Below are 24,687 nucleotides of genomic sequence, written 5' to 3'. Positions count from 1 at the left end.
AGTTTCTTTCACTTCTGTATTTTAAATATTACATAAAATATTTTCTAATAATAACTTCTTTAAATACCATAAAAACTTAAAATCTTACTTTCATAATCTTTTATCCAACTTTCTTCAGAGATATAATCGCTGTTATTGGTTTAGCATTTCACTCTTATCAGTTCTAATATTTTCTAATTCTATTTATGTGTTATTTTGGATAATCACATTTCTCTCACTTATTGAATGATGATAAGTGGGAGGAAGTGAATTCCATTGTTAGTGTGAAATTATTATCTCCAAGGGTGTTGTTAATTTATTGAAAATATTATTTGTCAAGTGCCTATTATGGTCCAGGCATTGTGCTAGTCATTGGGGATATAAAAATGTGCAGGTACATAAATAACTTTATGAACAATTAAGGGATACAGGAAAAGAAAAAAAATGAAAAAGTTGTGTGCTGAGTATTAATATACTATAAATACAGAGGGCAGATAACACAGACTTGTGGTTAAAGTAGTATTCTCATGGAAGATGTTGTCAAAGCTAACACATAAAGAAACCTAAGAATTATTCACATTTGGGGTATTTGAAGAAGATTCAGCAGAAAAAAAATGACCTAGAGGCAACAATAAACATGATACTCTTTCTGAAAGTGAATGTTTTTCATTGTGATTTTATTTTGCATAGGGCATGTGAAGGGGAGATTGACAGAAATGAGGCTGGAAGCAGCTGTAACATTCTAAAGGGTCAGGTCAGTCATATGCAGAATTCTGGATATTATAAAGAGAGCAGTGAGAGACAATAAAACAGTTTTAAGTTGAGGAGCAATATAATCTGATTGAAGTTTTAAAAGTGCACACTGTCTGCAATGTGAAGAATTGATTAGAGAAGATTAATATTGGAGACAGGTAGAAGATCAGGTAAGAGCACTGTTGTGATAATCCAAGAAAGCAATAATGAGGGACTGAATTATGGTTTTTGCAAAATGTAGGAAATGAGTGAAGATGACTTTCAAAGATTTCCATATGTGGGTATTAAAATTACCATAATTATAGGAATGAATACATATGAGAGTTATAAAAATGAATTGCAAGCTTCTGACTTAAATCACTTGAATGAGTAAAAATGAGTTCATAAGAAAGAGGGCAGCCTGTTGAATAAGGTATTGAGTTCAATTTTCAGTATGGTAGTTTGAGGGGAATATTTAATTAGATAAACTACTACAGCTATCTGATAGGTTCCTGGAGAATCAGGTGTGAATTTAGGCAAAAGGTCTAGGTGGGATTTTATCACAAGCTAATGTATAGGAATGGTCAAGAATGCAGAAAAGAAGTCAGAGGAAAAAGATAAGAACTGTATAAACAGAAAATACATTCTGAGGGACAGTGAAAGCAGTATTATTAATGTTATACAGTTTCCAGGGTAAGACTAGATAAAATAACATGGAAGAAAAATATTACCACTTTAAAAGCAAATCATAAAAAAGAAATAAAAATGTCACCAAAAAGTAAATGTCAAAATGAATATAAATCCAGACTTTAAAAAGAAATCATTAAAATAACTAATTTTAGCAGTGTAATAATATACTTTAAAATATAAATAAATAAGTTCAATTGTTACCATTGCATAATGTTGTAAACTAAATGTCTTCTAAGACTGGGTAATGATCTCGCGAGAGTTCTTATAAAAATGGCCAGTGACCCATTCTTTGTGTATTACCTGTGTGTGTGTTTATGATTTACTGTTTAATTATATGAAATTGTCAGCTTCCAATATGTATTAACATTAAAAGGTACAGTTCAACTTGTATATATGGGTTGAGCATGTTTCTTACAAAAAATAAATTTTTGTTATGGGTACAAATGATTGTTATAATATCAATGCCTGTAGTTTAGGAATACAGAATTCCTCTTTTATAAATGTATGTACAAAACATCACTTCAGAAATTATTAAGTTAATAACATAATCATGGGCCATAATAATTATCTTATGATGTTTATCATTTTTAATAATTTAAAGAAAATAAATACATAAATAACAGAATATAGACTTTCTGATATTGTGTAAATTGAACAGTCTTAAAATTAACTTAAGATATTCAAATAGGAAACTGAACCTAGTAACATCAATTTTTAAATTTAATTTTTATACTTAGGGAGGGAGACTTCTAATTGGAACAAAATTATAATAAGGATGTGTTATTCAAATCTCTTCAAATGCTCACATGTAAACATATATTGAAAATAGGCAAGCAGCAACAACAAAACAATAGAATACAGACCACCCTCAAAATTTTTAAAAAATACACTGTAAAAGATATTCTTACAAAGTTTAGAATATGAATGGTTTTAGCTATGTAGTCACCAATGCAGGTTCACATTGACTTCATCTTCTCTGTTGAAAATAAGAGAGAAGTAAAGAGAGCTATGATGATTATATTATAATAACCTAACAAGTCACTAAAAACACTCACCTACACAGCTGAGGTTCTGCATTCTGAATGGAATACTAGACATACACATAAAAGCATGAATGAAAGACAGCAAACGTTAGATATGAGAAAACCAAAAAGGAGGAGGATTTGGAAACTGAATTGTTAGAGCTCAGATAATATTTTGAAATTAATAGAAAAAACTTGTTTCAGAACTGACAACCAACTTACAAAAAACGAACTAATTTCATCGTGAAATGAATAATAAGAAAAATCGAGACTAAAGAGAGAATATAAAGAGGGAAAATTAAAACAATCAAATCAAAGTTTAATAAAATAGAAAAGATCCAAAACTTACATAGAATATAAGCAAGATACAAAAATGTATGTTTCATCGGAATTTAAATAAAGAAAACCAAATAAAGCAGAATGAACTCTGAAATATACAGTTCTAGAAAACTTCCTTAAAGAACACAAACATAAATATTGAAACTGCACAATGGTGAATTAGAAAAACTAATCAAGAATAGAAGTCACTGATATATAGTCCAGTAAAGTTACTCAAAATTTAAACAAAAAAGGAAGAAGAAAGAGGAGGCATTCAGGCAAAAATATGTAGTATTTAAAAGAAAATAAAAAGCAAAAAGCAGATTAACATCAGACATATAGAAAATTGACATCTGCAGACAATGAAGCAAACATACTAAAGAAAATATAGGGAGACACAGATTAATATCTAGTCAAACAGCACTACAGGAATAAAGTTCACAGACAAATAATTTTAAACATGCAGCAATTAAGGGTGGACTATTACCATGAGCACTTTCTGGGAAGTCTAAGTAATGAGCTCATGTGAACAGGAAATTATAGGAGAAGCTTTGACATAATGTCTAGGGGTGGATAAGGATATATTTAAATAGAAATGTTAATAACGGGAATAAAAAAGTCAACATAGTACACAGATGGTGTGTAGTCTAAAATAAAAATTAGAAGGATTTAAAAATGAGGAAAGAAAAATAAGATTATATAAAATTATAATAATTTGCTAACAGCTTCCTGCATGTAAAGAGAAATAAATACAGATATCACTCTTTAATATGTGGGAAACGAGGATGGGTAGCAGATGTTTCAGTTTATCTTTATAGAAAGAAAAAAATGGTATCATAAAAGAGGAAACTACTTTCTTAAATATAACAAAGAAGAAGAAAACTAACGAAATAATACCTTGATCACTTGAATACATATATATGTGCTCTCTCTCTTTATATACATATATACACATATACCTCATATACATACACGTAGGCATAAAACCATATCACCTCATTGATTCCAAATTTAGCTTTCATATAAATAAATTGAAAAGCTTAACTTACTAACTTATAATATTTTAGGTTGATTAATGAAGTGAAATCTATTCTGTATAATAGTGGTACATCTGAAACTACAACTAGAAAGGTTACAAAAAAAGGACGTACAAGGTTACAACAGGAGAATGCAAATGGGGTCAATATTTTCATATACCAAAAAAGGTATACTCAAGCCAAAGAACCTGTGAAAATGAAGAATATTTTATAAGGCAAAAGGTGACTTTCATAAGAAACATTTAACAGTTATTAATAATTATGCACTAAATAACTCACCAGCGATTTTCATAAAGCAAAAATTTGAGTAGATTCAAGAAGACAGACAAATGTTAAATCATATAAAACTTCCTATCTCTCTCAGTCCAAGTCATATACAATCATAATATTTAGTCAGTATGTATACAGAACTTACAAAGAAAAGTTAATGAAACTGTTCCTATATATCAAACTCCAGATCTAACAATAGAAAATAGACCTGTTCTCAAATGCATAGGAAACATTCTCAAAAATTTAGCAAATATTCAATTATAAAGAAAATCTTTTTTGCAAATACTATATTTATGAAAATAGAATTCTCTGACTATATGGCAATAAACTATTTTGATTAAAATATCTAAATGCTTGTACTTGGAATACAAAAATTATTATACCTGGAACGTCAAAGAAAAATACAAGTTCAAAACAAAGCAAAGCAAAACCAAACAAAAAACCCAATTATTAGTTACATTTTAGTCAAAGGAGAAATAAAAATATTTTATGACTTTTAGAAAATAACCATTATTTGAGGATGACATTACATATTGATATGACTAGGTTAAAGCAATGTCTCAACAAAATTCATAATGATAATTAGTAATAACTAGAATAAGCACATAAAAATACAGCATATATTAAATGTGGCATTCCAAATGTTTTAGGAAAACAACTCTATTGTAAGCTGGGGCAAATGGCTTACAATATGGAAAAAACAAGTTAGAACTGTCTGTACACCAAATATCGCGATAAATTTCAAAGGAAAAGGAAACCTAAAAGAAAAAAAAAAAGAAAAACTAAATCAAAGTTCTGTAACTACTTACAAAAGCCTTTAAGATAATTTTAAAATCGGAAAATTAATTTAAATTCAAGCAGATATAAATGCCCTTTCAAGATATATTGGAAATCCAAACATTCATTCTGTTTGTGGTGATAGACAGGATTGGCAATTTGAAATGTGCAGGAGACAGAAATGACCAGAATTGATGAACAATTCGATAACAGGATTAAAGAAAAATAATTCTGGGTTTTAAACAATTTGCTAAAAATACATACTATAGCCCCTTCCTTCTTCCTCTGACCCTCCTCTCCCTTGAAATAAGATACATGTTACAGTATTTTAGCAAAAACATTATAATTGAAATAAATATTTTCATGTAAAATGATGAGAGAGAGTTAAAGGGAGTGCTGGGCAAGTTGAGTTTGGTAGGATTGTAGTACTACTCAAATGGATTCAGATATCGATACACAAGTGGTGTTTAGCTATATGGAGATGAAAGTTTAGGTTGTGAGAGCAAAATTAAATACCAAGAGTGATGGTGTAGACTTAACAGAGAATGAGGTTTTTTTACCTGTTGTTTCCCAGGACTGTTGTAACAAATTGCCAAAACATGGTAGCCTATAACAACAAAAATTTATTCTCTCACACTTTTGGAAGCTAGAAGGCTAACATCAAGGCATTGGCAGGTTGATTCCCCTGCAGGCTCTAAAAGGCAAGTTTCCTTGACTCTTTCCTAGCTTCTGGTTGCTGCTGGCATTCCTTGGTGTTCCTTGGCTTGTAGCTGAGTAACTAATCTCTGCCACTGTCCTCACATGATCTTCCACTCTGTCTCACCCTTCCGTATGTATATGTCTCAAACATCCCACTGTGTTCTCATATAAGGATCTCATTTTGAATTTAGAGGCCATCAATCCAAGATGATCTTATCTTAAGAAGTATATCTGCAAAGACCCTATTTTCAAATAAGATTACATTCACAGGTACCAGGTGTTAGGAGTTAGGCATATCTTTTTTTTCGGAAGGAACGCCATTCAACACATAATAAATGACTATGAAATATTTTGTCACTAATTTATACAGCAGATATTAAAAGAAAGAGAAGCTAGAAATTCAGATTGAGTGATATGGTTTACAGTGATAGCCAGTTCTATGTAGTCCAAAAAGAATTTTTTTTTAGAAGGGGGGCTGAGAACAGGACTGAGTAGACACACAGCATCATGCCAGGCAATGCAATTAAAATATATGTGTTATAAAATGACCTTTGTCCTCAAAAGTCTTCAGACAGAGTCAACATCATTTTCAATACGATTCAAGTCAAAAATAATCTTAAAGAGTCTTTTATCACAATGTTATTTTAATTGGCGATTAGCCTTTGTTACATTGTTGTTGTTGTTGTTGTTGTGACAAAGTCTCGCTCAGTCATCCAGGCTGGAGTAGAAAGGGCACGATCTCAGCTCACTGCAACCTCCGTCTTCCGGGTTCAAGCAATTCTCCTGCCTCAGCCTCCCTAGTAGCTGGGACTACAGGTGCCCGCCACCATGCCTGGCTAATTTTTGTATTTTTAGTAGAGATGGGATTTTCGCCATGTTGGCCAGCCTGGTCTTGAACTTCTGACCTCAAATGATCTGCCTGCCTCAGCCTCCCAAAGTGTTGGAATTACAGGTGTGAGCCACCATGCCCGGCCTAGCCTTTGTAACTTTAGCATTATGTTTACTTCTACATTGTAATAATTACCAAAGTATAACTACTATAAGCAATTTTGTAAACATGAGTTATATGCATTATTCTTCTGAAGCCAAAAGAAAGAACTAATTCATTTTTAGTAAATAAAAAGAGATTAGCTTTTAAAAGTGAAAACATTGGCTTTTCTTTAGGAATTCTGTTCACTACTTCTGGAAGAGTCTGCTTTAATGGGTCAATCTTGTTATGCCCACTAATCTTGGGGAAGGAAAAGAAAACTCTTTATTTTTAGACCAAATGCCCAGTTGAGACTGGGATGAGAATTAAGAAATTCCCTGGATATCATTGATGTTCAGATGGGATTGAGGTCAGTGAGTTGCTCCTTGACACGTAGAGGTATGGTATTAAGCACAGGAAGACTGAGAAAAGGCTTTTAGCGTTTATTTGGTGTATAGTTTGCAAGAATGACTACATTTTTCTTTTCTTTTTTTTTTTTTTTGTTTCAGATGGGGTCTCGTTCTGTTGCCCAGACTAGAGTGCAATGGTGCAATCTCAGCTCACTGCAACCTCGGTCTCCCGGTTCCAGGGATTCTCCTGCCTCAGCCTCCCAAGTAGCTGGGATTACAGGCATGCACCACCATGCTTGAGTATTTTTTGTGTGTGTGTGCGTTTTTAGCAGAGATGGGGTTTCACCAAGTTGGCCAGACTGTTCTGGAACTTCTGACCTCAAGTGATCCGCCTACCTCGCCATCCCAAAGTGCTGGGATTACAGGCATGAGCCACTGCGCCTGGCCAACAATGACTACTTTTAGTAACTGCAATTTATCCCACCCCATACTTGTAGAAAATAGCAAAGAAAAGTCAATGCCATTGCTAAGGCCATGGTAGAACAATCAGCCACTGACTCCAGGAACAGCATTAAGCCTCCCAAAGAAGGCAGCAAAAACATGATGGAAACTGTGCCTGAGACTACAACAGATGAATTACAGGACAGAGGAAGTCGACATCTCATTGTCAGGGCTATGTGTAACCAGAGAGCTTTGGGTAATGTGAAGGCTTTATCCAGTCATTTCCAAAAAGAACAAGAATGAAAAATACAGTGCAAGTCTTAGCTTCCCCGAATTACACATAATGGACAATTTTATTACAAGCATATTGGATTAAAAAAATCATATCATAAATATTCAGACCGACAAAACATAAGACATGTAGCTAATATTTATTTTTAGTTGTCAGAATTTCAAATTTTTAATGTATACCTGTGAGGGATAATCATATATTTAGCCTCTTGAAATGGATTGGCATTTATATTTTTCATAAATGTAAAGGTATGTCTCTTTTTTCCTGAAACTAAGATTGCTAAAGGCAGAAGTAAATATTGCCTTAAACAATGATAAGAAAGACATTAGGCAAAATAGCTAATTATTGACTAAATTCATCCTTCCTTTTCTCTAAATTAACTAATATTGCCTTGCATTTTAAGTTATTTTTTTCTGAGTAAAGAAAATATGACACCTGTCTTTGTCTTTCATATACATTTTTATTCATTTTTTCTCTTTGTGTCAAATACATTTTTAAAAGAAAGAAGCTGAGATAATTAGATGCATCAGCCTTACAGAATTTTAAAAGAAATCCCCTCATAAACTGTTTTCAGTGGCTAGAGTATTTAGTTCTCCAATAAAATTAGACGATGATGCCCATTTCAAAATTTGATATAACATATCAATGCAAGGTAATAAGATGTTTATAAGGAAAAGTATTAGAACACCTAAAAGGAGATTTCATTGCAGTGGGCTTAATTTCTAGAAAATAAATCCTCTCTCAGATTTTCGTGATAATTACACACGTAAATAAATACTCAAATGTGTCAGATAACTACAATATACAATAAGCTTATTAAATTTGTTTTAAAGCAGATTTATTTATTTTGAACCTGAAATAAAATATTTTGAGTTACATAAATAATTCATGGTGACATTGAGAAAAAGATGGTTTCTATATTGCACACTGTCTCTGATTTCCAACTGTCATTCTTCATTAGATCGTGCTGATTCTATCATCAAGCTGCAGCAGTCAAGACCCAGTTGCTCAAAAAGGCCTTTGGCATGAGATTCCACAGAACATGGAAGGCAGAAGTTAATATACTTTAGTGTGGAAACAGATAATTTTATTATAGTTGTTATTATTATATGTTGTCAAGTAGAGAAATTACAGGGAAGCAAATGATGTAAACGGCTTATGAGTAATAAATTGTGAGGGGGACAGTATGGCAGATAAGAATGAATTAACCTTGTTTCACTACTTGTAAGATACATACAATTTTATTTTTTCAAATAAAAATAGTTCTACATTATGCTTATAAATGCACGTTTTAGATTTTCTTGGTCAAGAAAATACAAACCTAGGTTTTTTTTTTACATTATGTATGTTTTAATAAGACATTGTCATAGGCACAGTTAAACTATAAATTAAATTTAACTCAATGAATAAGAATCCTGTAACATATTCAGTTAGTCAAAACAAATAACTAATATGACACACTGCAATGCAAAATTTATTAATAATGGGGCTGGTGGTAAAACACTAGAACACCCTTGAATTTATTTCAAAATAAAAAGGGAACTTCTAGAGTGAATGAAGAATTCAACAATTTGTTTAACACACACTTTTTTTTTGCTTGCCGTAAGAATATTTTATTTTATTTTTCATCAACTTTTATTTTAAGTTCCAGGGTACATGTGCAGGATGTGCAGGTTTGTTACATAGGTAAACAGCACACACTTTTTAATACCTAAGGTGCTTAAGCTACATTGCCTACACTGTAACTAGTAAACTGATAAATAAGACACTTTCATTGTTTCCATTCAATAAACTGGCAGCAAGAAAAATAATTATAACAATATTACAAACTCTATGGTAAAGCTATAGTTTATATGCAGTTAGAAAGAAAGAAAATCATTATTTTTGTTAATGAGAAAAGACTTCAAAGAAACAGTGACATTTAAACTTGGTATTGAGATGAAGGCACAAAAGTAGACTGAGAATAAATTACGAAGATTTTAAAAATATACTATGAAAACTTGGGAGTCAAATAAACTCGTTGAACGAATAGGTGACGTAAGTTGATTTGCTTTCCATAGTAATCAATCTGGTCTCAATTATAGGTGATGCATGTGCACAGACATAAACTGGGAACAAGGCTTTTGCACAAATTCAGACAATAGAAGATTAGAGGCTCAACAAAAATGGTAGAGATTGAAATGCAGAGGAAAGATTCAACAGTGATAAGTAATGTTAGAGGCAGAATCTGTACAATTTAGTGAAAAATAAAATATAAGTGTTCCAAAGAATAGATAAAATAACAAATATAGGATGAATATACATATAAATGGAAACAAATAACTTTTAGGTGTATTTTTTGGGGCTTTCATCTACAGAGATCCAACAGAAAGTTTTAAAAAAAATGCACTGGCTTATTTCACTTAGTATAGCATCCTCAAGATTCATGCGTGTTGTTGTATGTGACAGGTTTCCTTCTTTTATGACTGACTAGTATACTGTTATATGCATATACTAAATTTTCTATGAGACATCTAAAGTAATCAAGTTCACAGAAGCAGAAATGAGAACAGTGGTTGCCAGGGACTGGGAGGAGAGGGAAATAGGGATTTGCTGTTCAATGGTTATAAAATTTCAGTCACGCAAGATAAAATAGTTCTAGAGATATGTTGTAAAACTGTGCATATAGCTAACAATATGGTACTGTAACCTTAAAATTTTGTTAAATGGGTAGATCTCATGTTATATGTTTTCTTTTGTTAACCACAATAAAAAATACACTGTATGGTGGAACAATACAGTCACTGTGGTTTGCGGGTTTGTTTGTTACAACATGGAATTTAATAATATATACCTTAGGAAACAAACGCTCTCATTATTCTACTTCTAAGATATATTAATCAATGTCTTAGCATAATCAATATTTATTTCTCACTCACCCAAAACTTGATATAGGCTATGTAGCCCTTGTCTATCTTTTAACTTCTCAATCTGGAACATAGGGTCTCCAAGGTCATTACTGGAAGTTTGTATTAGAATTTTTAAGAGGACCAGTAGTGGAAATGTCTTTCACTGCTTTCATCCCACATCTTGTGTAGGGTCCAAGTACATGGACTCAGTATAACTGCAAGAAAGGCTGAGAAATATCTTCTTATGTGTCTAGGAAGAGAAAGTGGTAAACTAAGTGTATAACAACACATCTGTCACATCAGAAATAATTACTAATAGTAATCTACTGTACTTAATTCTAGTCACAATTATTTTAAGACTTTCTACATAAACTACATGTAAATAGAATTGTGCTATTTTGTTTTTTGTTTGTACTGCGTAAAACTCTATCATGGTAATTTTTGTGTACAGTAGCCCCCGTTATCCACGGCTTCTGTTGCCCCTGGTCAACAACGGTTAGTAACATTAAATGGAAAAATCCCAGAAGTAAACCATTCATGATTTATTAATTAATTTATTTGTTTATTTTGAGACGGAGTCTCGCTGTGACACTCATGCTGGAGTGCAGTGGTGCAATCTTGGCTCACTGCAACTTCCGCTTCCCGGGTTCAAGCGATTCTTTGCTTCCAGAGTAGCTGGGATTACAGGTGTGAGCCACCATGCTGGGATAATTTTTGTATTTTTAATAGAGACGGGGCTTCATCATATTAGCCAGGCTGGTCTCGAACTCCTGACCTCAAGTGACCCACCCGCCTCGGCATCCCAATGTACTGGGATTACAGGCGTGACCCACCGCACCCGGCCAAAAGTTCATAAGTTTTAAATTGCACGCTGTTCATCAGAAAGCTCACTGTCTGGCTCTCGCCCCTTAGTCACTTAGTGAATCATTCTTTTGCCCAGCATATCCACGCTGTCCATACTACCTGCCCACAAGTCACTCAGTAGTCCTCTTGGTGATCAGATTGACAGATTAAGAGAAGAAGAATGAGGAAGACAGTACAATAAAATATTTTGAGAGAGAAAGAGACTACATTCATGTAGCTTTCATTACTGTATATTGTTATAATTATTCTATCTTATCGTTAGTTATGGTTAATTTCTTACTGTGCCTAATTTACAAATTAAACTTTTTCAGATATGTATTATACGAAGAAACATAGTATATGTAGTATACATTAAATTTGGTATTTTTGGTTTCAGGCAGCCACTGGGGAGTCTTGAAATGTGTCCCCCATGGCTAAGCAGGGGCTACCATATACAATTTTATAGATATACTTCATTTTTAAATGACAACAGTTATCTCTTTCAATGTAATTGGTTTACCTAATGTTTGAAATGCGGAAAAGATAAAAATCTAGGAAGACCCTAAGATTTTTATTTTGAATAATCAAGTAGAGAGTTTTGTTATATATTAAAATGGGAAAGGATAGATTGAAAGAAATCGTGAACTCTGTTTTGAACTTGTGATGTTAAGATGCCTATTAGAATGAAAATATTAAGTGGACAGTCCAGGATTTCCAGCTGGAATTCAGCCAGTATTTTTTATTCAAATTAACTGATCTAGATTCCACAAATTTGAAATACTACCATACAAATGACGAAATTTATACATACATGTATAGGTTGGTTCTGCTTTCTATTTTGTTCTAGTAAGTCTTTTCTTTTCTAGCCCTGTTCATATTCTGATAATTTTATTATTATAATTTTTGGGCATTCTTTATTTTATGATGGTACCTTGTATTTTGTTATTTTCTTTAGTGACGTATTTAATCACAAAATGATTTTCAGAACTAATTCCTCAACCTGTTCCCCTTCCAAATAATACATGCAGCATCTTTGAGACTATATTGCCTAATAAAAATCCTTCATACGAATATAAAAATCATACAGAAGTCCATTTTTAACCTAAGCTTAGTTGAATGGGCTTCTCCTCTTTAAAAACAAATGTCCCCTAAGGCACTGAGTTCTAAATAAAGTTGATGTTAAAAGAGTAGTACAGAAAACTTTTTCAAATACAACTTTCATGTTAATATAACAAAAACTTTCACTTGAATAAAACAAAAGAGAAACACTGAAAAATAAACACAGCTGGTAAAAATAACTTAAATATTTCAAAATCATTATATTTTAAATTGTAACATTTCATCTTCCTTAGCCAATAGTGTCATTTAATGAAGTGTTAGTTATGATTCTGTAGTGTACGTTATTTATTGCTTACTAAGCATCCACTTTCCCATCCTATGTCCTTACAGAACTTCAAAATTCATTCAGATTTGCATTCATCTTCACTCTGTTGTGTGTTTCACAGAAGAAGCCCACAACTCCATAAGTATGCTATTCTCTTTGCCTGTGCCTGTTTAGCCATGAGCATGTGGCACCATTACGAACAAACACACATTAGAAGAAGTTGTTTACAGGGTTCAGATAAGACTATATAAACACAACATTTCTTCTTCCTTTGGAGATTTTTAAAAAATTGAATTGATGCCTCGATGTGTCTGAAACTCCTAGAACTATTATGGTAACTCTGGCATACAGAAAATGGCAACATATAAAATATACACCTGAGGTTTTGATGATATTTTAAAATCAGAAATAACTTATAATGGTAAGGACCTACCTCCCAACATCTAAATAATATGAGGAAATTTTGTTCTCTATTTTCTTTTATTTGCAGCTGAAATTGTTCTCTATGTCTGTTTGTTTGTTTGTTTGTTTGGCTAAGCACAGGGGACTTTATTGATGGTACATGACAAGGTGAGGCTTCCTAGGCCCCTCCCTCTTCAAGGGGTCTGCATGGAAACTGTGAGGAGGGGAGATTCTCAGTGTGGTGGGGGACTGAATGTGGCAGGGACTCTCCAGCAGCTGAAGGCCTCTTTTTGTAACTCGTGCTCTCCCTGGGGCTGGTGGTCTGGGGGTCTTACTCTTTGGAGGTCAAGTGGGCCATGAGGTCTATCACCCTGTTGCTGTTGCCAAATTCATTGTCATACCAGAAAATAAGCTTGACAAAGTGGTTGTTGAGGGCAATGTTAGCTCCAGCATTGAAAGCGGAAGAGTGGGTGTTGCTGTTGAATTCGGAGGAGACAACCTGGTGCTCAGTGTAGCCCAGGATGCCCTTGAGCGGGCCCCCCGATGCCTGCCCCACCACCTTCTCGATGCCATCATATTTGGCAGTTTTTTCCAACAGCAGGTCAGGTTCACGACTGACAGGTTGGCGGTAGACACACAGAAGGCCATGCCAGTGAGTTTCCCGTTCAGCTCAGGGTGACCTTGCCCATGTTCTTGACAGTGCCAGTAGATGCAGGGATGATGTTCTTTAGAGCTCCGCGGCCTTCATGCCACAGTTTCCTGGAACGGCCATCCACAGTCTTTTGGGTGGCAGTGACTGCATGAACTGTGGTCATGAGTCCATCCACAATGACAAAGTTGTTATGGATGACCTTGGCCAGGGGTGCTAAGCAGTTGGTGGTACATGAGGCACTGCTGACGATCTTGAGGCTGTTGTCATACTTCTCATAGTTCATGCCCATCACAAACACGGGGTCATCACTAGAGGTGGCAGAGATGATGACCTTTTTGGCTTCCTCTGCAAATGAGCCCCAGCCTTCTCCACAGTGGTGAAGACACCGGTGGACTCCACAACATATTTAGTGCCAACATCACCCCATTGGATTTTGGTAGGATCTTGGTCCTGGAAGATGATGATGGGATTTCCATTGATGACAAGCTTTCCATTCTCAGCCTTGACTGTACCATGGAATTTGCCGTGGGTGGAATCATACTGTATCATGTAGACTATGTTGTTGAGGTCACTGAAAGGGTCATTGATGGTGACAATATCCACTTTACCAGAATTAAAAGCAGCCCTAGTGACCGGGTGCCCAATATAGTCAAATCCGTTGACTCTGGCCTTCACCTTCACCATGGTGTCTCAGGGAAGCGGCTGGTGATGCATGAGAAGATGCAGCTGTCTGTCGAACCAGAAGAGCAGAGAGCCTGAAATTGTTCTTAATGATTACAAGTACAAACCAAAATGCCTTAAATGATTTTAAAAGCTTTCTTGAATTATTAACAGTTCATTTCACCTAGGGGGCAGTGATGAGCTGGGGAAAAAAATGACCACATTGGTACAGTATACTGAAGTGCAGGTTGCCACTCTCACTCTTGCAAATAATTTTAATTGCTCTCCTAAATTGTCTGTCTTGGGAAAAAATTTTGAGTTGAATAAATTTCCAAATATTCATGTTTCTCTAGCAACTCACCCACAGCAATTCCAAATTAGTTGATTATATGTTGACATTCATTAAAATATTAGAGGAAAATTTAACATTTAAAATTTGGTAATTTGATATTTTTTACACCTGATGTGGTGTTGGCCTTCAATTTTTCACAACTGCTTCAACTAACTGCAGTCGATTCTCATTATTCACAGATTCCATATTCGTAAATTCTCCTATGAGCTAAAATTTATTTGCAATCCTCATGTTAATACTTGAGGTGTTTTTGCCATCATTTGTGAACATTCTCAGAGCAGCAAAAAATTTGATTTGCCTGATGTACAACACTAAGGTAGAACAAGATGTCTTCTTGTTTCAATTCTCATATCCTAATCAGTGACCTTTCTGAGCTCTCTTTGTGCAATGTTCTTTTGCACTATTTGCTTTTTACTGCTGACTTTACCCTTTCAAGTGCTTCTCCCCCTCAGCCTAGTGCTGAAGTGCTTTCTAGTATTCCTGAGTGCTAGAAGACTGTGATCCGCTATATGGAGAAATCAGGTGTATTAGATGACATCTGTTCAGGCACAAATGATGGTGTTATTGGCTGTGAGTTCAGTGTTAATGAATTAACAATTATTATTAAATAAGGTGTCTTTAGACTGAAGCACGCATAAAACAAGGTTATGTGTTGATTGGTTGATGAAAATGTGTAGCCAGAGTGCACAGGACACTAACCGTGTATTTCCCATAGGGGCTTAGTATTCTCTAAGTCAGTATTTTTAGTGAATTTATAGAACATAACTACTCTGAATAGTGAAATTCACCTGCATGTGTGTATATATTATTTCACACAATATTTATATACTGTGTATATATTGTATTTTATACCTATATAAATTAATATATATAAATTTATTCTTTTAATAAAATAAGTTACATTTTGGACAAATATTGATGTTAGTTTCTAGTAAAGTTTTCTATCTTACATAGCTTTTTTCTACTTTTCATTTGGAGTTTTGATTAAACTACTATAGTTCTATGGTATTTCTATTCTAATTTATTGCTGTACTGATTTACATATAAAGATTTTCTGAAATTATAACACATTTGGATTCTTAGAGTAAACAATACTTGGAAATACACAGAATACTTTTTACATAAATATTCATCAAAACATAAATGGCAAGCAGAAATATATGCAGATTATTACACAACTGTATTAATTAATCACAATTTTCTTTACAAAAAACACATAATCAATATTCAGATGAATAAAAGCAATATTAGTGAGACAACCAAAAGCCTCTGACATGCCCCTTCCCAGACACTACTCTACACCCAAAGTAGCTACAGTCCTGTCATTTAAGACCACGGCTTGTGTTTACATTTATATAAATAAAATCATAGGGTATAAACATATACTTTTAATGCATTTTTTGTTCAGAATTTTGTTCTGGAGATTCATGCATACAGTTGCATATATTTTGTGTTTTTTAAATTGTAGCTCATCAGGAAATTCTTGAATCTTCTCTATCAGATACATAAGGGAAAGTTACCCAATTATCCATTTCATTCTCTTATGTAACATTAAATCAAATTTAATGAGAATGAATCTTAGTCCGCAGATTCAGTTGAGCAAGAACAGCAGCATTAACAAGTAAAATTTTATTTAACTCAAGTTCTAAGTTAGTGCTCTCATTCTTCCTTGTCCTGTTTTATTGTATTATCCTAGGATAATTCATCACATTACTAATGAGGAAAGGCTACATTTGAGCTTTACTCACAGATCAACAAAGGTTGTGGCTCGAATGTCCATTATCCCTGTTCTATCTTATTCCTGTGCTCATAACCACTTCTAGTTTGAAAATAACCTGCTAGTTCTGTGTCATGATTAGGGCACAGGAGGAGTTTTCTCTGACACTACCTATAATCCTCCATGTTCAATTGTGTTACATAGGAATTTCCCTTCTGACCGCATCACAGTGATGCTAAGCACAACATATGCTACCTTTATATTAAAGACCTTTAGAACATTTCCTCTTATTTTTCTCTTCTTAACTAGCAAGACTAATATCCTTTCAATTTCATGATCATTTTTTGCCCTTCAAGTGTTTTCAAGATATTGTGCTCTTATATCCTCTTCATTTTATCACTCTGCACACCTTTTGAGGTCCTTTTGAACTTAGACATTTTGCTGGGAAAAGCCAGCACGACATGAAGGCAACTTCATTTTGCTCTCCCACATGCTTCCTCTTAGATAACGAATTAGAGAACAATCTATGAATTTAAATGTGTGGATAAAATAAGTAATTACATATTGTTAATAAGCATACATATTTTAAATCTTGAATTTTTTCTTATTAGCCCACTAAATTTTACTGAAGATACAGAAATAGAATAAAGACAAAAATTAATTGTGAGAAAAAAGCATACAAACTTACCAATGCTTTAAATCCAGGTGTGGAGACAACTTTTTGATAGCTTCTGGTGAACTTCCTGAGAAACGATGTTTCATCTGGGGTAAAGAAACTGGACTGAAGAGATGTGAAGGTACTTTCTCACTCCAAACTCTGATTATTCCAAATATTAAATATTATTGCATCATCTGAATTATCAAAGCTGTCCAAATCCAAAACATTCTAGTAGATTCAATTGCTTCTTCTGAGAGTATACGTATTAGTTTTACAAAAGGTTAAGAGGAAAAAAAGAATCAGAGTAGATTTAATCTAATGCTGTCATGTAGAACAGAATGCTGAGGTTCAAAAAGGGTGAATGACAAAACTGAGTCTGAAATACTAGCATCAACGGTATGTCTTTTTATACATTGACTTCTGTTTTGCTCCAAAGCAAAGCATTCTGAAATTATATTGTGTGTAAGTTAACCTTTGAAGAATGTATTCTTAATTCTATATGTATTTTTTAAATCATGTTATATTATCTGAAGCTGAAAAACTTATTCTCAAACAGTTGAAACTTATTTCTCACAGGTAGAAATCCATTCATTTAATTAACAAAATATTGAATAATTATTAATAGTTAATAAGTTAAAAATATAAGTGGCTATTATTATAAATATATCAGTTTAATACTATAACCCTAAATAATTTGTCTCCTGAAATTCTAAAAAGATTTTTAGAAACAAAAAGAGTATCATGTCTTAACTTCTTTATATCTCAGTTATCAAATTTCTTAGGAAACCACATTATAAATATGCAATTTTAAAACTAACTTCCCTTAAGATACATATGTAAATGATATGGTTGCTAATCAAATCAGACTTCATCCATTATTTCTTGTTGCATACAATTTAAACTAAAGCATAATTTTGTTTTATATATCAACAACATTTTCATTCTGGGAAATAGCTTCATAATATATACTAAGACCATATAAAATGAATTATTATTGCAACTAAGTGTGCACTGTGGAATGGCTTAGCAAAACACTAGCTTGCATACCATATTCTTGTCCTGCTTAACAACTGCCATAAAATAGAAATGATAAGGCCATAAAGAACAGTGTACAATTAGAAACAGAAATCACTGTGCATTATATTTCCATTTGATATGATGAACTGTAGCTTGCTGACAGTAATCTTAATGAGGATTACAGTAGAGATATTAAAATATATATGTGGCCTTCTATTAACAATAAGACACTCAAATGTATTTTTTTGCATCTATATTTCCATGCTACATTGTAAATGCTGTTATTTTAATTAACAGGACTTTGAAAATCCATTTGATTAGAAATTTGAATGCCAAGTTAAACCATCAATAAAATTAATCAGAAACAACATACTGAGCAAATGCAGAAAATTTCAATGGTTTTCAATTTTTATTGTGAAGGCAAATTAAATTTAACTGAAAAGATGTATCATCTTGTACTGACATTCAGAAAACTATCCAAGACTTAGCCATTGGCTCACCAGCTGGATAACTTGCTTTTATGAGCATCTATTCTCATAAGATGAGCAGGACATGTAGTTGTGTTTAAAAACTCAAGCAAATATACAATTAGTGCTATATATTTTCTGCCTCGCTATCAAAGAATCTAAATGTATCTTATTATTTAGAACTTTTTCAGTTAAATGTGTAAGAGATCCTAATCTAACTAGGGCTAAAGTTTGATGGAAAGGGATTAGGTTTTTGAAGGAAAGGGGATGAGTTTTGGCTAAAAAAAAAAATCCAAGAAATTGAACAAATGAACAAAAATGAAGAAAGGAAGCTGAATCAAAAGTACATTGGATCTCACACAAGGATTGGTTCATCTTATATGTTTTTCCCTATTTGTGTTGGTTTTATTTTTTTCACATTAATCATGGCTAGGGTTTGGTTGGATAATGAAAGGATGAAAAAGTTCTCTTTGGGGCAAAACTGTTTGGAGTAGAGCAAGTTTTATAAAGGGGGCTGTTGTTCTGAGAAAAGGAGTGATAAGTAGACCACATAATTGTTGCCTTGCATATATTGTTGTAGTTGCATGTGGAATTTAGAGACTGTAAACTCGAGCTCTCAGTTTACATTGATGAATTTATCCAAAATTAGTTATTGAGTACATACTATGTGCTAGAAGCTGTGCTGAGCACCTGGGATTCCACAATGAAAGAGATGGAAAGCTTCTTTGGCCTTGCATAATGCACATTTCAGTATGAAGACAGCTTAACTAAAGGTTAACAAACAAGTGCAAAAACCAAATTGCCACAGGTATCATTTGTTAAATAAACAACGGATGGTGACAGAAAATGGTGCAGGATGGCTATTTTAAATAACGCACTCGGTGAAGAACTTTTTGAGGAAGTTATTCCAGCCAAGGATAAAAAGACAGCAGCATGTGCAGTGTTTCAGTTGGGAAAGTTTGTGGTCAGTTCAAACCAACTAATAGTCTGTAATTAGTCCTAGTTAGTCCAGTCTGTAGAGTAGACCAGATTAAAGTTGGAGAAACAATTAGATCATGTAGGATCTCAAAGTCCTGGAATATGAATTTTATTCTAAATGTAACACGAAGTCATCGAAGCAGTTCAGGGTACGGAGCAACAAGATTTCATTGGTATTTTTAAATGATTCATTTTTGTCGTTATGTAGAGAACCACTTGGGAGATAGATGAAAAATCTTATTTGGTGACAATAGATTTCAGTACGGAGATAAATAAAGAATCCAGTATAATGAAAAATTTGGGGGCGTTGAGTATTTCAATGCTGCTAGCAAGTACTAAAAAGACTTGTGTGTGCACAAATAACTGTGGCAGGAAGAAATCAGGAGTCCATTGTAGTACATGATAATGTTGAACTGATAGACATTCAAATGAAAGACAATCACATAAGCAGTACCCTTGTTGAATGCTTATGCATCTCCCTGTAGAAACATTGTATTCTATCATCAATCATCTCCTTAGATCTCTAAAGATGGGCTCCTTTAACTACCACTCTGTTGTTGCAGCTTTTGACATGTCAGTGCTACCTCCTGGCCTCTCAGAGTACCAATTCTTTTTTTATATATGTGTATATATATAAAATATATATACACATATATATTTTTATTATACTTTAAGTTCTAGGGTACATGTGCACAATGTGCAGGTTTGTTACATATGTATGCATATGTAACATGTGCCATGTTGGTGTGCTGCACCCATTAACTCGTCATTTACATTAGGTATATCTCCTAATGCTTTCCCCCCCCTCCCCCCACCCCACAACAGGCCCGGGTGTGTGATGTTCCCCTTCCTGTGTCCAAGTGTTCTCATTGTTCAATTCCCACCTATGAGTAAGAACATGTGGTGTTCGGTTTTTTGTCCTTGCGATAGATTGCTGAGAATGATGGTTTCCAGCTTCATCCATGTCCCTACAAATGACAGGAACTCATCATTTTTTATGGCTGCATAGTATCAATTTCTTTTACAGCATCATCACTTACTATTAGCCCTAGCCTGCAAAAAAAAAAAAAAAAAAAAAAGCCACCACTGAGGTTCTCAAAGACAGTGGTGCCCCCTCACCTGCGCATTCCTATCACTTTGGTAAATGGTGTGTACTCTAGATTCATCCCTGATGAATCTAGTTGGCCAGTGGGTTTTCTAGCCTTATGTTAAATATGTACTTTACAATCCTCACTTCTCTAAGCCTAGGTACCTTATACCTTCTTTACCAGCATTTTTGGCATTTCTACTTTATTTAGCATGAGTCATTGCTTTATCCAAGATTAAAAGAGACATCATAATAGCATGATAGTATCATTCCCAAAGATTCTTGTCAGAGTATTAAATCTTGTATCACAGGAGGATTCTCCCATATCAACAAATTCTCCCCTCTTCAAGTTTATGTTTTCCCTGCTATATCAAATAGCTTCTGACAATACTTATTAACCAGATTCTGAAACTTACTTGTTTTATACAATCTCTTCTCTCTTTAAAGCTCAGCTTCCATTCGGTTATACTATGCCATTCTAACTAGATTGAGGATTATTTTTGGTCTGATTGCCCAGAAGAGACATTAGGGTGAATCCTGAGGCAGGCAAACTTTATTTTATAAAGCACCTACATGATCTTCAAACAAAGCGAGAAGAAACGATCTTCTGTCAGGGGCAATGTGCCACTCTTGTGGGTCCATTTGGTTCAGTGGAATCTGCAAGTACAGAGTTGTCAATTGTACCTGCTCTATTATCACCAGACCAGTCATTCACTGTTAGATCCCAAACAATTTTAGTAAAGAAATACATTAAGTATTCGCTGAAAGTGGACAACTTTCTAAAACATAAGATGGCAGGTATAAAATTCATGTGAAAATATAAAGGTTTCTTAGCAAATTAAGTAAATGTGTTTCATCTCAAAAGGAAAAAAAATAAAATTACTCTACTAAAGAGGTTTTTTCCCCACAGATTGATAACAATATTTTCATTGTCAGCAGATTCCCATAACTCAGAAAACAATGGCTTGCACATAATATGTTTAAATGCTGAAATAAATCATATAGAAAAGTGATCCTGCTTGGGTATATATAAAGGAAATAGACAAAAGAGAAGTGTTTGCCTAGTGTGTGGCTAATTTGTACATTATGGTGACATTTAGAAAATCACTTCAATTCTCTGATTCTTCATTCACTGAATGATAAACAGCAGTTACAAAAAGAACACAACTGCTTGGAGGGTTGTTAGGAAAATTGGAAATAATATATGTAAGCCTCTCAGTATATGTACATAGTAGGTAGGTACTTTCATGAATTTTTCTTGAATAAATAAATTTTACTCATTCCGTGCAAGATAACAATTATGTTTATCAGAATTATGAATGGCATTGTGTTTGTGTTAGATCCTTAGAAAATACATTATCTTATCATAGTGGAGTAAAAGATGTTAAGAAAAAAAAAGACATGCCTTTTACATTACTATAGTAAACTTCTACTCCTAGGAGGTCTAAAGTTTCCAAGGTCTGTAATATATTCTGAAGAAATAGAATTAGTGGTTTCAGACCTTACAGCACTGAAAATTCAATTGGCATATTGTATTAAATTCCGTGATAAAAATTGGATCTACAAATAAATATGAAGGTTTAAATGTAAGTTTAAAATATTTTATTTATGTAACAAATTTATCAAATCTTATGAATAAAAATGACTTTTCTTTGCAATAACCTAGGTGTTGCATGTTGTTTTTATGACACTTTCATTGTTCCACAACATTTTAAAATCCCTTTTTGAACATAACTTTAGAGCCAATATATGGCATATACACCACATACGACGTACACAAATACAGTATATTATTTGGCAATCAACTTTTTTTTCTTTTTTAAGAGACAGGGTCTTTCTCTGTGACCCAGGCTGGAGTGGAGTGGCGTGATCATAGCTCACTGCAACCTGGAACTCCTGGGCTCAAGCAGCTCTCCCACCTTAGCCTCCCAAGTAGCTGTGACTACAGGTACACATCACTATGTTTGGCTAATTTTTAATTTTTTTTCTTTTTTTCTTTTTTTTTTTTAAAGACAGAGTCTAGCTGTGTTGCCCAGGTTGGTATCAAACTCCTGCCCTCAAGCAATGCTCCCACCTCAGCCTCTGAAAGTGCTGGAATTACAGGTGTGAGCCATTGCACCAAGTCTCAATCATTACTTCTTAATTAAAACTTTATTACCCTATTTAGTCATCCCACTCACTTTATTCACAGACACAGAAAGAGTTGAAAAGATTAAGTAGTCTCAAACAAATGTCCTATGAAATGTGAGCACAAATCCAAAGGGAGAGCTCTAAAACTTGCTTTGGGAAAGGTGGTTATCACCAGAATAGATATATGACCAATCAAAGCAATACCTGGAAAGCCATATATGGCTTTTACAGCCATTGGCCTAAAACTCTTACCCTCAAGCAATCCTTCCGCCTCAGCCTCTGAAGGTGCCCATTTATAAAATGGCCATTTATAGCCACTTTTCACATAAAGTGCTTATTATTTTCATGCTTGTGTACTCTGTAATATAAATGTTGAAACTTAATCCCCAATGTAATAGTATTAAAAGGTGGGGCCATGATTGCTTGGCCCTCAGGAATGAATTATTGCCTCATAAAAGGGCTGAGGGAACCAGTTTGCTGCTTCCATTCCTTTGCCATGTGAGAACACAGTGTTGATACCCTCTGGAAGATGCAGCAAGAAATTGCCAATTTGGAAGCAGAGGGCAGCCCATGCCAGGCACTGAACTCGCCAGCACCTTGATGTTGGACTTTCCAGCATCCAGAACCATGAGAAATAAATTTATGTTGTTTATAATTTGCCCAGTCTCAGTTATGCTGTTTGGTAGCACAACATCTAAGGCCTAAAGTAAATTTTTTTAGGTTAGTTTATTCAAATATTCTATATCATATATGTACCATTTCATTAATTTCCACCAAGAGTAAGAAGACTATATCTTATATATTACTTTAATATGCAGTTTCAGTGATCATGGATTTCTTAATGGAAGTTAATATATTTCTGAATATACTATATATTATGAATAATAAATAAATAATGTGGTATGTAGTATATTTTATCACTCAATAGAAAACTAAAATATCCATGCTCAAATAAAAATTATATAATGATTTCAATATGGAAGAGAGAAATTGTGTCTCAGATGTTAAAATAAACAAAACAACTAAACGGAGGACAAAATTATATTATATATACTAAAATTAATTTGGGTTAGCATTTCTGAGGAAAAAAACAAACATATACTAAGTACGAACGCTCTCTCTTATCATTTTAGTAAAAGTGCTACAGTTTCCTACATGATAAGATTGGAAAAAATCAGTTGAAGATCTATTGGTAAACAATCTAAGGAGCCTACAAAACCAATTAAGTTTATCACTCTTTTAATTTATCCTTTTTAACTTTTACACATACAACAATTTTTGTAGGTATGATATATTTAGTAATAAAACACTCATTTGCTCACAATCGACCTAAAGAATAGTACATAATAATTATTTTGAAGTCCTTAATATGCCTCTCCTAATTATATTCCTCTCTATCTCTTCACCTCAATAATAATCTAAATTTTGTTTTAATAGTTGTCATGATTTTTAAAAATGAAGACTTCGTTTTTAGAGCAGTTTGAGGTTTAGAGAAAAATTGAGAAAAAGTCCAGAGGATCTCCATTTACCTCCCCCATACACACACATACACACACATACACAAACAGTTTCCTGTGTTATCTTGCATTAGTGTGACACATTTATCATAGTTGATGAGTCAGTAGTGAAACCATTCTTATTATTATAAAATTCGTAATTCAAATTAGGGTTCCTCTTAGTATCTACAGTTTTATGGATTTTGACAAATTTGTGATGTCATGTATCCAACATTACAGTATCATACAAAATAGTTCCACTGCTTTAGATATTTCCTCTTCAGCTATTCATCCTGTTCCCAACTCCTCATCTACCCTCATCCCCTGCAATACCTTCCTGGCAACCACCAGTATTTTACTGTATCTGTAGTTTTGCCTTGTT

General features: G+C 33.7%; 1 pseudogene; it reads right to left on the bottom strand.

Annotated features, from left to right (window-relative positions):
• Positions 1–12,242: 12,242 nt before the first annotated feature.
• LOC134740216 (glyceraldehyde-3-phosphate dehydrogenase-like) lies at positions 12,243–21,331 on the bottom strand (annotated as a pseudogene).
• Positions 21,332–24,687: the final 3,356 nt, after the last annotated feature.

The sequence above is a fragment of the Pongo pygmaeus genome, chromosome 8 (assembly GCF_028885625.2).
Source record: "Pongo pygmaeus isolate AG05252 chromosome 8, NHGRI_mPonPyg2-v2.0_pri, whole genome shotgun sequence".
Lineage (NCBI taxonomy): Eukaryota > Metazoa > Chordata > Mammalia > Primates > Hominidae > Pongo > Pongo pygmaeus.
This window is presented reverse-complemented; position numbering and strand designations above follow the sequence as displayed.